General features: G+C 38.7%; 1 protein-coding gene across 1 annotated transcript in view; it reads right to left on the reverse strand.

Annotated features, from left to right (window-relative positions):
* LOC124157163 overlaps positions 1-16,925 on the reverse strand; it is a 373,770-nt gene that overhangs the window by 116,015 nt on the left and 240,830 nt on the right. The window contains exon 5 of the mRNA XM_046531680.1: positions 4,736-4,782. The gene's annotated coding sequence lies outside the window, so the exon portion shown is untranslated. The remainder of the gene's footprint in view (positions 1-4,735; positions 4,783-16,925) is intronic.

Below are 16,925 nucleotides of genomic sequence, written 5' to 3' on the forward strand. Positions count from 1 at the left end.
TCTAGCTCTGTGTCGCATTATTTCTGTGGAGTAGTTTAGGTTAAGCAGCAGCCGCACGCTGCGAATGGCTTGTTAAAGTATATATTATCATGCTACAATGTTTGTCGCTCGTGCTAGGGAAACAACGATACAAATAGGAAAGAATTCTTGCTGGTTATATAGAGATTTCCACTAAGCTCTGCCGTATCTCAGCCTTAAATAAAGCAGAATGACGAGGAATAAAGGGTCATTCAACTTCTTAGTTCAAGTACATATGTATAATGATTTATTTATGGAAATAAGCTGTAATAAAACAGTAATAATAAAAATACTATAATAAATATCATGGTAATTGCAGCTAAAATAAAACATTATTATGATGGCTAAATACCATTATAAATACCATGGTATTGCAACTAAAACAAAACAAAACTAGAATTATCGTTAAACTATTCAAGGATTATTTTGTGCTGTATTATTAGGAATTAACTTCTCCGTTTTTCAAGAATGTGAATACATTATGTGAAGTCATTCCTCTGCGGATCACCATCATCGTTCATACTTATTTTAAGATCCTTTTTCACAATCTAATTATGTTTTTTACAGTATTTTTAATTCGCTTTGAATGGGCTAAAAAAAACAGTATTTAATACTGACCAATGTCTTACAACTCTAAAAACTGCATGCATCTTACAATTTTAGTAAAAACCATCCAATTTCAAAAACTGACTGTTAGTTTTCTTGTTCCAACAATTAATTAATTATTTATTAATGCAAATTCTTCGTAATTTGCACATCTAAGTCTCCTGTTATGTGTATATGTTTATTCAATTCGATTGGTTCGGCACAAGTCCAATTTTCCAACATGTCAAGGACCATACTAGTTTCTCCCAATACCTAGGATTCACTCCATCGCTGCAACACGGCTGCATCTTTTGACGCCTGATCGATGTCCACGCTGGTCGCCGTCTGCATCGCACCAAAGAAACCGGCGTGGGTGCCTTGGGGGGTGTTATCATTTTGGTCCCTAGAATTTCCTTTCGCGAAATCGGTCGCCAGCGGATTTGGCCGTTTGTTTTGAAGTGATACGGTTTCGTGAGTAGTACTATGTATTTTGCTTGCATCAAACACGCTCGGATCGTTTGGTGGGATTGTGTGTGTCCTGAAGTCGTCCGACTCGACCCTTCGGCATTTCGGAGCTTTCGGAGCAAAGCGAGCAAACTCTCACTTGGAAACGAGTCAATCGACGAGCAAGTCATGGCTGCACGCACGCCTACTCACGGTACACATGAACGTGACACACTCGCCTGCTGAAACAACAGACCGCGCAAACAGGCTAATAGGGCCCCTGAGTGCGGGTCTATGTTCCGCGTCGCAGAGGGTGAATATCGGCTCGTCGACCGAGAATTTGAGGAAATACATCAGATTTTGATAGAAGCATGCCCCTCGGTAGGAAATTCCAGGGCACCAATCCAAGCGGTTTGTCCCGCAGTACCGCGATTTTCAATATGGCGATTTTTTTATGTTTACGCTTAGTTACCCTAGATATTGGCTGCCAAGATATCATTTTCTGCTATTTTAGGGACCCGAAATACTCTCGTTATATTTTGTCTCTTGACTCGCTATTTGTTCAGACTATATTAATGAACCACAAAGAGTAATTTTATTAAATGTGTTTTTCGACGTGTAATACACGGCAAGAGTGTCATTTACGAATTTATTTTGGAAGAGGAACTTAGAAATTAATAAATGATTAGGTAAACAATTACTGTGATATGTAAAGTATAAAAAATGCGGTCATTTTACAATATGGTGGATTATCAATTTTCAGTTTTCACAGATATTGGCAGTAAACGGATCATTTTATACTATATTCGGAGGGTACAAGAAGGAGATCAGATCTAGTCGGGCGCAAATCGAAGGTGAAAATTAATATTCTGCAGCGAGATGTGCTCCCTTGGTTTGATCCCGAGGAATTTTGGCAGGATATAGCCCGGTCAGAGTAACGCTACAACGGGGAAAACTGTTGACATATCCTCCGCGCGCGTTGAACTAATTCTACGTTCATCCTCTGCTGGATGAAACGCAAGGGACCTAGTCATCCGGATCAAGGGAGGTCATCCGTCTCGCAGCCGTGTGAAAGGCTTTGTGCATTGTGTACATGATGCACTCAGAAGGTGGTGAAAGGACGGATAATAACGCTCTCGCTGGAACAGCATTTTTTGAAGCAAAACTATTTGATTTCGTAAGAAATTGAGTATATTCTCTGAATATAGCTTTAACCTGTAGGAAAGTGTGCTTGAAGTTTTCCACATTTTCCTTAACTTGTTAATTCGTGTTATCCAGTCAATTGTTTTCTCTAATCCGCGGCGGAAAGTGCATCACCTCTTGAGGAAAAAATAATAAATACTCTACTGTTTGCAAGTTTGTTCTGTAATGCTTTGATTATTTTGAGTTTACACATTATTTATAGATGTTGCCGTTATGACTCGGAAAACTGTTTTTATTTAGATGGAAAAACATTCAAGTTGAAAACTTGAAGTCTGCGCTTTAGAATATAAAATATGGGATATTTTTTTTGTTAATGATTAATGGAATTCCTAAAACACCTTATAATAGATGATTTCTGGTTGTTTTTTTATCTCTATTACATTATACATATCTTCTATCTCACTGCGGGGAAAGAGATTTTAGAAAATGTAAGTGAGTATGCAATTAGTGTGGGGTTAGTTTGGAGCAATTGGCTAGAAATTAAGTTGTAAAAATAAAACAAACTTGAGGATTTATCTTGGAAATATTTACTTACAAAACTTACCCTTCGGTCCCACTTGAAAATTTCAATGCTATTGATGGGAGTTCGTAGGTTTGAAATATTAAACAGATATCCATTAAAATTATTGATTCATCTCGTTGTTAATTGTTGACAATTACGGAGATTATCGGCGAATACAGTTATACTCCACCTACATTCCTCAAAAACTCATTGGGAACTGATGAACACGATCAAGGGAGCTTGAAAATTGGGTCAATAGACGTGGGCCTAAACTGAACTGTGCTCGTAATCGTAAGCTTGTTCAGTGATGACATTGCGGATCAAAGAGAATAATGTCTGCTGCAACCCTTTTCCTATATCTTTCACCCAACCTTTTAGCTCAACTTTCATATGATTATATCCCAATTCCACATATTTAGCTTACCCTAACCCTTCATTTAAATTAATCTACGAAGATGTTGCATTTAATTAACGGCCACTACGAGGAGATAAATTAATAAAATTAAAATTCAAGATCGAATGTAATATCTCAGACAATAAAGTGATCCCCCTCTTATTTCATGATTTCAGTTCGAGAAACTGACATTCAATTAGCAAATTTACAATTTTGGTATTTAAGATATCAGCATTCTTGATCAAGAAGGATGCGCGGAAGAAGAGCCTCCGAGAGATAAAAAAATTGCTTGGGATAGGGAGAAATGGATGGCTGCAGTATACAAATCTTCGAATCGTAATGGGGTGTAGGTACTACGTGTTTTACAACATTCTTGAAAGTATTTTCATATATGGTATATCAATGAAAGATGGCTGATTCAATCTTCTAAAAATGAGTGAATGTATTTTTTATGCTTGAACTCGTTAGGATAGTTTAAAATTTACTTAGTGTGTGTATGGAATTCAGGGTAAAAACTTATTATCGAATTTAAGCCAATTAGTGTAATTCATGCCTACGTATTCCAATACCGTATCTTACCTATACTGTGTAGAGACATTCAGGTGACTCTGAAATATTATTTTTATTTTATCTCTTTTGGGAAAAACGTCTCTTTCGCAATCTTTGGAAATTATTTTAAATATTTTGATAGTTTGAAAAGTTTTGGCTCAAGTCCCTGACGAAGACGAATATTTTCATTTCAAGATCACGCAAAGGATAAGCCATTCAAAAAATTCCTTTTTAGTGCGTGGAGGAGGGTCCACGAAGGCAGTGCCTTAAGCCGCGACCATGTCGGCTGTATTTCTTACCTCCTCCGTCTCTCTTCGAAGCCACATTACTCGAGCTCTCCAATGAAGAATTTCAGCCACATCAGGATTCATCGAGTGGAAGTTAATTGTGCTCCTAATTAGATTACTTACAGTTTCCCGCTAAATTGTAATTTTAGTACTACTTGTACCACCATTCAGAGGCATTATCAAATACATTTACTTCACAGAATGTTTGTTTTTTTACATTGTTTTATTTACCTAGTTACGCATGATTTATTTCAATTAATGGTGGTTGAAAAAGGTGAAAAAAAGCAAAAGAATTAAAATTAAACTTAAAATGTATAAATAAAATATAGTTACGAGAAATTCATAAAAATAATTACACAGAAACATAAAAAATAGTAAAGATAGGACATGCCCGACATTATAGGAAGTTTTGGTGTAGAATATTTGATTTTAATTTTGGTTTCGACCAAATGGTTCCTGATGATGCCGTTTTGCCGCGACTTAAATTGAAATAGAGTGTAAATGTACGAATAGGTATCTAATTATGAATGCGTAGTGGAGATATCATTTCATCGCAGCTTTAGACGCCAGAAGTTCTCACGGAATCTCAAACACCCTCTACCGATCCGCCAGAGAGTGCCGTGTTTCCAAAGCGTTCTCCCCGACCCCCATCTCCCGCGCTTTGCCTCTACCGTCGAAATTTCAACTTCCATCCCTTATCCACGGAGACCTGACACCTCCACCGAAAACCATTAAAGCCCATTTTCCACTCACCTCCACTCGGAGACTGCGGCGGCAGCTAGCTCCAACACCGGCAGACTCTGAAATAAGAAAATGTGACGTTTGAGTCGAGTCGGAAGGATTAAGGGTATTATACATATATAGTAGAGTATCCCTCGGTTGAAATAATGAATTTTGCCGAGAGAGCGTCTTTCAGATCTCGTGATTCCCACCAGAGATTTCCACCCCTTTGAGACTTATCGCACTTATGCCACTTAACTATTCATCAATTCTGGAACACTCAATGACACCATTGCGATCATATTCGGTGCTAGAAAGATATTTGAAGTTTTACAGTCTGAATTGAATACTTTTATTTATTGATTTGAACCATTTTTCACATGCATCCTTGACCTAATTTAAAGTGAAAATTTTAACAAAAACATTAAATGAGATAAAATTAAATAACAATATAGACACAAACAAAGAATAACTCAGAGGAGAGAGGAAAAAATTCAAATGTTTGACAGATGGGACATAGCTTGTATTGTGAGGTATGTTGTTTAATAAGCAAAAGGATGAATGGATGGAGGGAATGAGTTTATAAGGGAGGAGAGGCAATAAAAGGTGAGCTCTTGGCTAGGGAGATATCCTGGGAATAGGCAGATGGAGTAGGAAGAGCGAGCGAGTGGATCTACTGTCTGTAAAAAAAAAGCAAGATACTCGAGTTTGAGGAGCTCTAGCGTCTAAACGAAGCAATCGATTTCAATGCAATAAAAAGCATACGAAAGAAAATTCAGTTCTACGTTATATCATGTACTTTGAAAATTCTTCAGCTAGATAGTATTTCCTGCACTTAATTTTTTCTCAAAAAAGTACCCGTTTTTTGCGCGTAAAATCAAGGTGCTCAACTTTGAGCGCTTGGCATTCCCGTAGTTTTCGTTCCTATAACTTGCAATTTTGATATAAAGAAGCCATATTTATTACTAGAAGTTTGCCGAAAACAAATTGTTTATACCACAAAAAGTAACGGAGTTGTTGTAAACAACGCAAACCTCTGCTAACTTCGAAACCAGTGAGTCAATTGAAAATTGATTGGTACTGTTGTCTTCCGTAGAATGTTAATAATGCAAGCACATATGAAATGTATATTAAATATCAATAATAACGTCAATGTCACTTATTATTTATCTAGATGTTTCTATGCGCGTATCGGCAGCTCCGTCGTGGGAGGGGGAGGCGAAAAGAGGCGCGTGGTTGCCACCGACTCAGCAGAGGGCGCGCTTCCTTTAAATGACCGACTCGCACGATGAAATTATCGTTGTTGTACCCTTCAGGTAAACTTAAGGTCAGGTTGGGCTGAGCTTTCATCAAAATACTTTTCTAGTGGTTGGTTTTCTAAAATTCATCAGAGAAAGGGGTTCATGGAAGTCAGTAGTCGAGTTTAAAGTATTATGCATTAATTTAATTTTTATTTTTTATGCATTATTTTTATTTTTGTGCAGTAATTTTAAATCCATTAAAGCCCAAGGTTCTATAGGTTAGATAAGGAGAGAGAGAAGACAGCACCGCATGAGCGCATAATTCATATTGCGTAAATGTGAGATTAATACATTACCATTTGTAAAAGAAGTAACGGATGCAATCAAGGGACTTTAGATTAGTCGGGGATGACATGGATCACATTGGAGAGCAATATGAAAATATGGGAAAGACAAAATTTGAAATATAGGAATGGATTTCAATGAGATCTTTAACATCCGTGAAGCTGAGAAAATAGCTAAAATTATATGCAGCTATATTGAAGTGAAATAATAAAAAAATATGCCCTTTTCAGGGCATATTGGACAAAATTTCTCGAAAGGTAACTTTTTCTGATAGTTTTCAACAGCGTTTTCGTAATAATTAAATTGTTTTGTTTTTTTGGGGATTATCACATTTCAGTATTTCACCCAACTTGTAGAAAGCTATTATTGATGCTCAATTATGTGTGTAAAATAACCTTATAAACAGGAAAATTTAACGTATCTTATGAATTGCTAATATAAATTTCTTTTCTTTGAATTTTTTTTGGTACTTAAAGATCCGAAGGAAGAAATTGTTGAGGAAGACGACGAAGCGTTGTTTGTTGAAATATCGTCGTCGCCGTTGGAATCGGTGTCGTTATAATAGATATCGATCTACTACTTTGTGGCATGCACCTTTGTTTAATTATCGTAATGTGTATAAGGAAGATTTTGACGAGGACTTTATTTTTCATTCAGCAGATACTACTTGGGATGATTTAATTTATGTTGTTAGTCCGAAAAGTTTATTTGACGGCGAAGGATGGAATTTGTTGAAACAGTTCATTGTTGGTTATAATAATTTTATGATTAGACGTGTTACATTGCGTGCAACTCATTTGTTTTCAGAAGTTCGTACGTATACATTTTCTGGAGCTGAAGCGAAGGACACTGCTAAAAATTTTGCAACTAAAGGGAAGTTGCCTGAAAACCTACCTGTGGGGCTTAATATTTATACTAGAGTTGAGCCTTTTAGATCTACTTTTTATTTGTATTGATCACATTTTACAGCACAGGATTTGAAAGATGGTTCTGTTTTAATTAATTTTGGTCGTAAGCCTGGATTTGTGGATAATTGTAAGGTGACGAAACGTGTTTCATTTAAATGTAATTGTTACCCTGGATGTAGGAATACTATACCTAGTTCTAAGATTGGAACGAGTGGCTATGAACTTATTGATGAGATATTGTTAAAAATGGGTTCGCAACGATCTTTGCCGTTTACGTATTTTTCTTGTAATCTTCGTGGGCCTGCTGATGTGTTGAACTCGTTTACAGTACATGTAGTGACTTTAAACATAGAGTAAATACCTTATAAACAGGAAAATTTAACGTACCTTATGAATTGCTAGTATAAATTTCTTTTCTTTGAATTTTTTTTGTAGAGCAGCACAAGTGGCTGTATTTAGTGTTGTGGTGTGATCTGACCTATTTTGAATGGGGCAAGTCCAAGTGATAAAGAGAGGTGGTGATCCTTGTAGCGAGCAGCAGATTAGCTGAAAATAAAAACTTATTTTTTCCTTTATCAAAAGAATTTTCTGTCCCCCTTGGAAGCCAATTGAACGCCTAACTCGAAGGTTAGCGACATTATTTGAGGCTCCTTAAGCGTTTTTTAGCGTGCCAGTGGCTTCCTGTTGCGCACTCAAGCAGCTGGCGTGACATTCCTCGGGAGAGCGCACTTCCGTTTTCGTGCTCCTTTTTCCTCGCGAACTTCTTTTTTCATCCGGGTGCTTTACGGCTTCTCAATTGTTTTATTTTTCTTGTCTTCGGAGGAAAAACTTCTCGCGCGAAAACTTGTTAATTCTTCCCAGCTGTACGCACGACCTTTTTTTGGGATACGAAAGTCGTCCACGAGTCTCAACCTCCAGCGAACCCTAGAAGTCGTGAGGACATTTGCCGTGGAGCCGAGGAGCGTGAGGAAAGCAAAACGAGAATCGCAAGATGGTGCGAGATTTATGTTTTGGAGGTTATGAAGGAATGAAAAAAAATGGGAAATAAGAGATGAACGTATCTTAATTATTTATTTTCATCCCGCCCTTCTCATCTCGGAAAGTTTTCAAATAAGGCATTAAAAATCTCTGGCATTCCCTCGCGGATAACTTTTGACAAGTCGCGAAGAAATTAATTTCCTCGAATTCTTCGGACTCGTAATATCTCTGTAGAATCTTTGCCGGATTTCAACTTTTTGGCTGTGGCAGATTGAATTTTTTCTCGATTATCATTTAGGAGGGGACCGTAGAGAGAATATCTCTGAAGTGTAAACCCTGTACCAATTTTTGGGTTATGCAATAGCTATTTTCCGTGGGTTGTCTGTTGAACAGATCGGAAAACGTTTGCTGTTACCAAAAGAGTGATCTAGCTTCCCGCTATTCTTCCTCATCCCATCATTATTCTTATTCCACATTTGCATTTTTTATGCTCATGAATAGAGTTATAATGGTGGGATGGTATGTCTCAACAAATGGGTTACTTAATAAATTTTTCTCGCTCAGGGAGATGGCAAAAGCTATGAAAAATCATCTGCAAAGAAAATCAGAGGACTTTATTTTAAATGCACATTTATTTTCAGGGTGAAGTGACAAAGGCGCATGATATTCTGCAACAATCTGCTTTCTCTGGTCACCACCGAAAATAGGAAAACACCAACGAAAAGTTCGCTCAATCCAATGGCCGGCAAAGAAGCGCAATACGAACTTTTTAATTGCGTATCTTTGACGTCAGGGTGTCGATTTATTTAAAAAAATGAGGAGTAAGCCTAACTCAAAGGCAGAAAATGAAGCAAAATACGAGCTCGTATATGAGAGCTATCCATTACTTCCGTAATTAGTTCGTTTTTCCGCACTTCACCTGACCTCTATCAAAACGTTTATTTCCTGAAAGTAGTTTGACTGTGACCAGCAAATCCCCTATCACCCTATCGTACGCTCTCTTCTAACCGATGTTTATTCCACGATTCCATTAATTCATGTTGGTGATCGTAACTCTGTGAACCGTGCGACTTAATAGCAATCATTAATGCTACACCATGCGAGTTCGTTGATGCAAATGCATACATCGCCTCATCCAGAAAATGGGCTTTTGAACGCTGTCATGACTCATTTTGAAATATCCTATCGGGTACCCGTCATTGTGTTTTACCGTGAAATTTCGCTCCTGACAATGCGCACGAACTCCTAATGTGAGAGGGTTTAGTAACAGCTTATTTAATTGTAAAAAGCAGTGTCATTATTTGCAGTTATATTACGACAAATTTATATTTCATACTCATGAAAGAATAATGACGATAAGAAGGTATGTCTCAATGAATGGGCTGCTTAACGAATTAGTTTTCGTGATAAGGAGTAGGCAAAAATTAAGGAACTTAAAACAAAATTGGTGGACCTAATTGTAAATGCAAATTACATGTAAAAAGTTTACTCGATAAAGGTACATGAGCGTATTCGGCAATCTGCTCTCCCTGGTTCGCTGACAAGTTCGCTTCATCCGATGGCAGGCATAGAAGCGTAATACACAATGCAAAAACCTTGGTGCCTACAGAATGTAAGAAAATTAAAGCCCTATTACTCGATTTCATATCAAACATGAGCTGCGTAAGTAATGAAAACCTCTGCCTTCCACGTATCCCTTAAATAACTCCCTTAAATAACTTAGAATGTTATGGGGGATGTGAATTTTGTCCGACGATAATTATATTTGAAGGAGGCGACCGATAGCTGACATTATTTTCGCCATGGGGGAAGAAGTTTGCGAAGAAGCATGGGGAGAACCCTAGCGACGGTCTGCTTTTAAAGAGAGGACGATTGCATCATTTGGAGAATTTTCATTCCTTCAATAAGTACCTATATCCGTTCCGCCTTTCAGTAAATTCTGTAGTAATTTTGAGCGATTAATCTCATTTATGCTCCAATCCTCATGTAAGTGTTTACGCTCTTTTTATGGTCCTTCTTATTCTTTAGTTTTATGCCGTGCATGTGTGTCCGCCTTGAGGTCAAGTTACACATTTGCGTAAGCTTGAATACACGTGATAATGTTCTAAATTTATAAAAATTAAGCGCATACTCAATTGATAGCTCATTGGTGAAACTTTAGCCCTTGAAAATGATCCCCCTCGATACAAAATTGTGACGGCTTACGACGCCAAAACCTGATGACTCGACCCCCGACTCGATTATGTATTATTGAAAAAGGAATCTTTGTGTTGGAATGTCCAACAAGTATATACTATCTCTCTCCACCACTACTAATTACTAATAATCCGATGATTATTGAAATCTTATGCCATAATGTTGATTTAACAACAAAAGCAAAGAATGTAGCTACTTATAGCTCAATTTTCTGCTTTCCGGGTGTAATCATAAACTGAACAAACCCTTTCGCAATCGACAATTATAAGGAAAATGGTGAAAGAGCAAATTGTGGGTTTTATCGGGACGCAATACTTCCCCCAGCATGCTTAGCGTTTCCTTCTGTTTTGGGATGAGTGGGCATCAAATTAGATAATGGTCCACCAGGGGACTCTCCATTCTCCGTTAAAGATTATTTCCTCTATCTAACCCCTCATTCGAACCGTTTCCCTGTGAAGTGTCTCGTCCGCCGCTTGCAAAAACGACCGCCTGGCCCTACTCGTGATGCTCGAATTGAGCCAAAATAAAAATACTTTCATCCGGTTGAATTAATAATATCCCCATCCTCGGTGCAGTTATAGCAAGTCACAAAATGACTCAGTAGTTACAAAAACAACGCTTTCCTCATATAGCCACGAGAACTATGTTGTTTTCACTGCATAGGATTTATTTTATTTCTAAGGGGGTAATTTTCAATCGATTTGAAATGATTTTCTGAAAAAAATGCATATCACATTAAAATATTCATTGATTAATTTTTTAAAACTGTTTTTTCTCATTAAAGCGCTTGGTCTACATTTATTTTAGTATCAAGGCTTTCTTTTATTTCTAAGCGAGTCAATTTTTGATCGATTTCAAACGATTTCCTGAATACAAAATGCATAATTTCGCAAGAAAAAATGCATTCATTATTTATTTTGTCCACCTTCACCTTTTTTTTAAAATTGTAATTCAATCAATTTATTCGCTATTTAATTATTTGTTTCTTTATAATTCGGTTATTTTTTTACTTCAAATCCACCATTAATTTTTCCTCAATTTTTGGAACTAATTTCCATATTTAATTCTATTTTATTGAATATTTGAGAAATATTGATCGAATTGAGTTGAAACCATATTGAAAAGTTGAATAAATCATGGGAAATTGATATTTCTTAAAATTTCAGAATCCTAGCTCTACGGTAAGATTGTTTAAAATCTATCGTAAACTACGCCGCAACAGTCACCAAATGAAAAATGTTGTAAAAACGTTGATTTCTCCCCTCCTTAGCACTTCAAGTGGACGGCTACTCTCCTGCTTCATGAACTCGCTTTACCGCGGTTCGGATCCAATTTAGCGACGACGCTTTTCATGACGGGAGCGCATGAAGTGAAGTGAACCATTCACTTCCACATTGCTGTGGCCACTGCGATATTAACCCGCGTTTTACTTTGTAACGAGGTCACAAAATTGTAGGCGGTATCGTGCGCACATATAGCCCTCAAAAGAAATTTTAGAGGCATGAGGGCCCCTCATGCCTCAAAAGAAATTTTAGAGGCATGAGGGCCCCTCATGCCTCCAAAATTTCTCGGTTCAAATACTAGCCATATCAATTTCTTTTTTTAAAGAGACATCCAATGGCTGCTAATGTTGTTGCAAAATAATAGCCTACGTAACAATTATTTTCTCCATCCAGTCTTTTCTCGTTTTCGTTGAGGGCATGTAGACATCGATAAAGTTTCAATTTAGAACAAGAATGTTTCTGCATGACTGAAAGAATATTATTTGGGCTCCGACAATATTTTAAGTCCAAATATGCGAGAAATAAGACATAAAATTTATAGATTTATGAAAAATGGTAAAATAATTCAAAACGAAGGATGGGGAGGCAGAAAGTGGGAAATTTTGTGGGTAACTACGCATTGGAAAGTACGTGTATGAAAGATGATATGCAGGATTCGGTTCTGAATGGAATTAAAGTAAAAAATGTGCAGAAGATAAGAGTTACTATAGAATAACCACTGAACTGAAAGCCATGAAATGCTGGTCGCTATGCAACACGCACGGGAGCATTTGAAAGCAGGCTGAGGCACGTCCCTGGGTCCCAAAGCACCAGCGACTCCCATGTATTTAAAATGGAAAAATGTGAGACATTTGTTTGTAAGAGTAGTGCATTTTGAGGCCAAAAAACACTATCGTCTCGGATGCAAGGCATTTATCCCAACCTCGTCCGAAATATTTAAGCTGAGAAAAACATTCAATGTTTTGCGATTTCCGGGTCTATTGAACGGAGCGCAAATCATGAAGTCCTTACGTGGAAAACGTTCGAGGACGTGGTCGATCTTGATCGATGTATTTGCGAAGTCGAAAAAGCTCAAATTTACACGCAGCAGATTATTAATATATTATTTGTCATACTGTTAATTTAACTACGCACGCATATAAAGTAGTTATAATTCGCCATTTTTCGTTTCCCTGCTTTACGATTGCAATATTAAACCGAAATGTAATCATATTTTTATGGAAGTATACAGCAGTTTATATATAATATTAGTTGATAAGCGGTGCTCCGCAAGAGTCAGTGTCGTCATTAACTCACATGCCACTGTGTCAAGGCCGTCGATATTTTCACCGCGAATAGCTTGAGAAGTTGGGGACCGATCGAAATATCGGAATGTTAGGGTTTATTTGTTTTCTGAACGCTATAGAAGTCAATAACAAAAGTGCATCGACAAACGAACTCATTGCTTTCCACGAAGTAGTGATAATTTTTTTTCGATCAGCCCAACGATCTAATTCATACGAAATTCTCGCAATAATTAACCGTATTTAGAAGGCATATCTTCTAAGAAAGGGAGGAAAGAAAGGGCCACGTCCTCTTGACGAATTAAACTTCCCTAATTGCCGAAGTTTTTCAATAGTTAAACAAACGCTCACAGCCCAGTTTCTCCAGGGAATCATTTCGGAAAGTTTTTTTTTGTAAACTGCGTGCGAAGTTTCTGTTGCGTGGCCATTCAGTTTCGGAAAACGGACCTTCCGTTAATTATTCACGTCCACTGCTCACGCCTCTCCCCCTTCTCCCCCTCACCTTTACCCTGGACCACGTGCCGCGCCCTCCAACGGCGTAATGAATAACTCAAATCATGTGCAGTATTTATTGCCATTATCATTATTTTTTTCCATAAAAACTGGCCATTGAACGAGAAGGAAAGTACCACCGCGAATGCAAATGAGGGGAGAGAAAGGGATAGAAAGAGAGGACTGTGGGCTTATTTTTCTCGTGAGTTCCGGCATTAAAAAAAAAATACTCGCTCGGGAAAAACCGCTGTTAGAAACGAGACAATGAAAGCAGCGAGTCGAAATGCGAAAAAAATTATGAAGAAATAAAAAGATGCTGGGATCCCCCCGCACGGGAAATGTTTAATTCAAAGCAGGAAAAAGTTGGGGGCGTTGTTGAGTGGAGAGGTTTGTTGGGCTGGAGAGTAAATAATTTGGAAAATATTTTCGGCCGCTCCGCTGGGATGCGGAGACCAGTTGGGCGATTTAAAACACGTGCGCTTTTGCGAGTGAATCTTCTCTTCACCCGTTTAAGGTTTTCCCGGGAAGAGCTGGCAGAATTAAAGACTATGAGTTGATGCCAGGATACATCCCTGCACGTTAGGACGACATTGCGAGCCCACACTAGGCTTAATATCACCAAATGCGTCCACCGGGTTGCGGATGGTGGGCCGACCTACAGATACAGAGGCTAACGGCGAGATGAGCGAGTTTACTCGTAGAATAAGCAGTCTTGTGCAAGAAGGAATAAGTATAAGTATTAAAAGAAAATAGAGATGACACTTTTCCACAAGTTTATATAAGTACGACGCGTTTCAACCGCTAGTTCATTATCAAGTACAATTTGCATACACTTGAATACTTATGAATACTTATAGGATGTCATTCCACTACATTACGCCTGCTTCTGTTAATTTTATTCAGGAATAAGTATATTAAAGTCGGTGGTCATGGGACTGACTGAAAGGAATGAAAACTTAGCTAACTATAGCAGGTCATTGTTTATAACGGCTCATATAAGCACCAGAACAATGTTGTACTCTAAAAAATGGTCGAACGATTAATTTAATTGGATAAATGTGTTCACTTGCTAAATGAAACAGCTATATTACTATTGTGAAAAACTTAAAAAAAGTTTTAAGTATAAATGTAATTAGGCTAGGTTTATGAAATATATTTCAATGAGTGCAACTTTAAATTTCCATCGATGAAAACGCATAATCCTACTGCGGCGCCGAGGAAAAAATCAATTGTTTGGAGAGGTATTTGAAACACTCAATTTCAAATCTAAAGTTATACGGAATGGACTCTTGCCAATATTTTCCTGTTTCTCAAATATTAAAATTTTTATTCGGAATGTTCTCGGGTGTTAAATTTCTACGTTTAAGCTAACGTTAAATGTTTGCAAAAGTGTACACTATCATGGTGACTCGTCAAAATTCCTGAGGTGAGCCAAAAGTAGCTGCGCTGCGAACATTTATGAAAACCGATTAAAATACGCCCAGAGTGGCAACAAAAATCAAGCTTCTACGGGACGGACTGGGGTCTCCTGTGCGTGGTCAGTCACCTTGGGCCAAGCCAACGACGCACCGCGTCGTCGAGTGCGGACGATGGATGGCATTTGTTTTCCGTTTGCGATGATTCCGAGGAGGAAACGGTGGCGGTTGAGTGATGTAAATTGCATCATTGTTTTTGAAGGAGAGAGCCTGCTGCATTTCCCCCTGCAAGAGCGCACCGAAATGAAGAGGAAACCGAAATATACACGAGCAGGATGGGGTAAGATGGGAGGGTGAGAAGTGAATTGAGCGATGGGAGTATTCTCACGCGGTCCACCTCTCCCATTATTGTTCCCTCGACCAGACGCAACTGAAAAGGCAAAAAAAAACGGTTGCATTCGGTGGAGGAAGAGTGCTAACGGCACGGAATGCTCTCCATCCGGCCTCTCCCATACTTCCACCGTTCCTTCTCTTCCCTCATCGCTTCCTCTACTTCGCCTGATGGAGTAAAACCTCGCCTGCGCACGTAGAATACAACGCATGCATCGTGAAGATGAATGATGCGCGATCCATTCATTTCCGCGGTTAGCAATGGAATAATGTCTCTCGGGAGGAAGAGAATTGAAGAGTTATAAATTCCATAAATCATATAACAAAAATATATTTTAACAATAATAAAATATTGACCGGCCTCGATGGCGGTGGGGTAATGTCCTTGCCTGGCATACAGGATGTCGCGGGATAATTTCCGCCAGGGCGGTTGCCTCTATCCAGGGTATGGATATAATTTTTAGTTTTTTTTTTCCCGGCGAACAATTGAAGTGAAGTTTTCTCGGGTTTAGCACCGGGTCAGGTCCTCCATTTCTCCTTCCAACGTTTCGACGGACAACTCGCCCATCGTCATCAGGGATTCAGGAATCCAATACCAAATCCTCAAAGCCACGGGGTATATATACAGAATTCTGTGGGTGAGGGCGGGTCAGCGTCGCCTGATTTGCTACCAGTCCCCTCGTAGTTTTAAGAGGTGGTCCCATATAAATTATAGCCACAGTCTCTGTTGATATTATTGATGTTTTTCCGAATCTGAATACATTCTTTTACTAAGCGGTGGGGTGAGAGAATTGTTGTCAGATGCAGGTGAATAGCAAAGGTAATTACTTGGACCTGATCAATATCAAAGATATTCACTCGCCTGAGTGGCGGAGGGGTAAGTCCTCGCCTGCCAATCCAAAGGTCGAGGGTTCGATTCCCGACTGGGTAAGTCACCCTTATGTGCACGTTTGATTGTTAAATGATATCTGAAGCCCCGATGTAAAGGTCGAATAGGGCTGTTTTCGGAGGTGTGGAAATAAATAAGTCCTGTGAGGTTGTATTTGACTCCTATTTTGAGTGGGTTGACAGCCGGTAGTAATTTAGATAAGAATTTACATAAATTCCATATATGAGCATTTCTTAAATTTAAGGCATTGCTATAAAAGTAGTTGTTAATGCATAATTTGTTATGAGTATTTAAACTTTCAGTGATAAAAATACCTATGAGCTTGAAATTGGCTGTTTTCGGATTCTCTCGTCCCATTTTTCCCCGGTGCTTGATGGGCGTTTGTTAGTGTTCCTGCACAAATATGATGTGAGTTTTGCGCGCTGGAGATCGGCATGTTGCGCCAGTGCGTCGGTCGCGTAACTAAAATCCACGCGTTCCGCTCATCATTAGGGAAGCACGCCCTCTGTCGACCGGTGACCACCGACGGTTATCACGGCTCCAAAATCTGCGACAGGAGAGGAGACGGCGAGCTGTAGGATAACCTCATTAAAAAAAAGGTAGCACATCAACTCCGGCCTCCCACGCCAAATTGAACAGCGAGATGATACCGACCTCCACCGACGAAAAAAAGCGAATATCTTTTTGCGATTCGCGAATGGTGAATTGCAGAACGGTGCGGAGGTGGATTCGTTAGCCCGCGTGCAATACTCTTCTTCTGGCATACTGCCGAGAAAAGCAATTGCGCGTCGACTCCGTCCCTT

Source organism: Ischnura elegans, chromosome 4, assembly GCF_921293095.1.
Source record: "Ischnura elegans chromosome 4, ioIscEleg1.1, whole genome shotgun sequence".
Taxonomy (NCBI): Eukaryota; Metazoa; Arthropoda; class Insecta; order Odonata; family Coenagrionidae; genus Ischnura; species Ischnura elegans.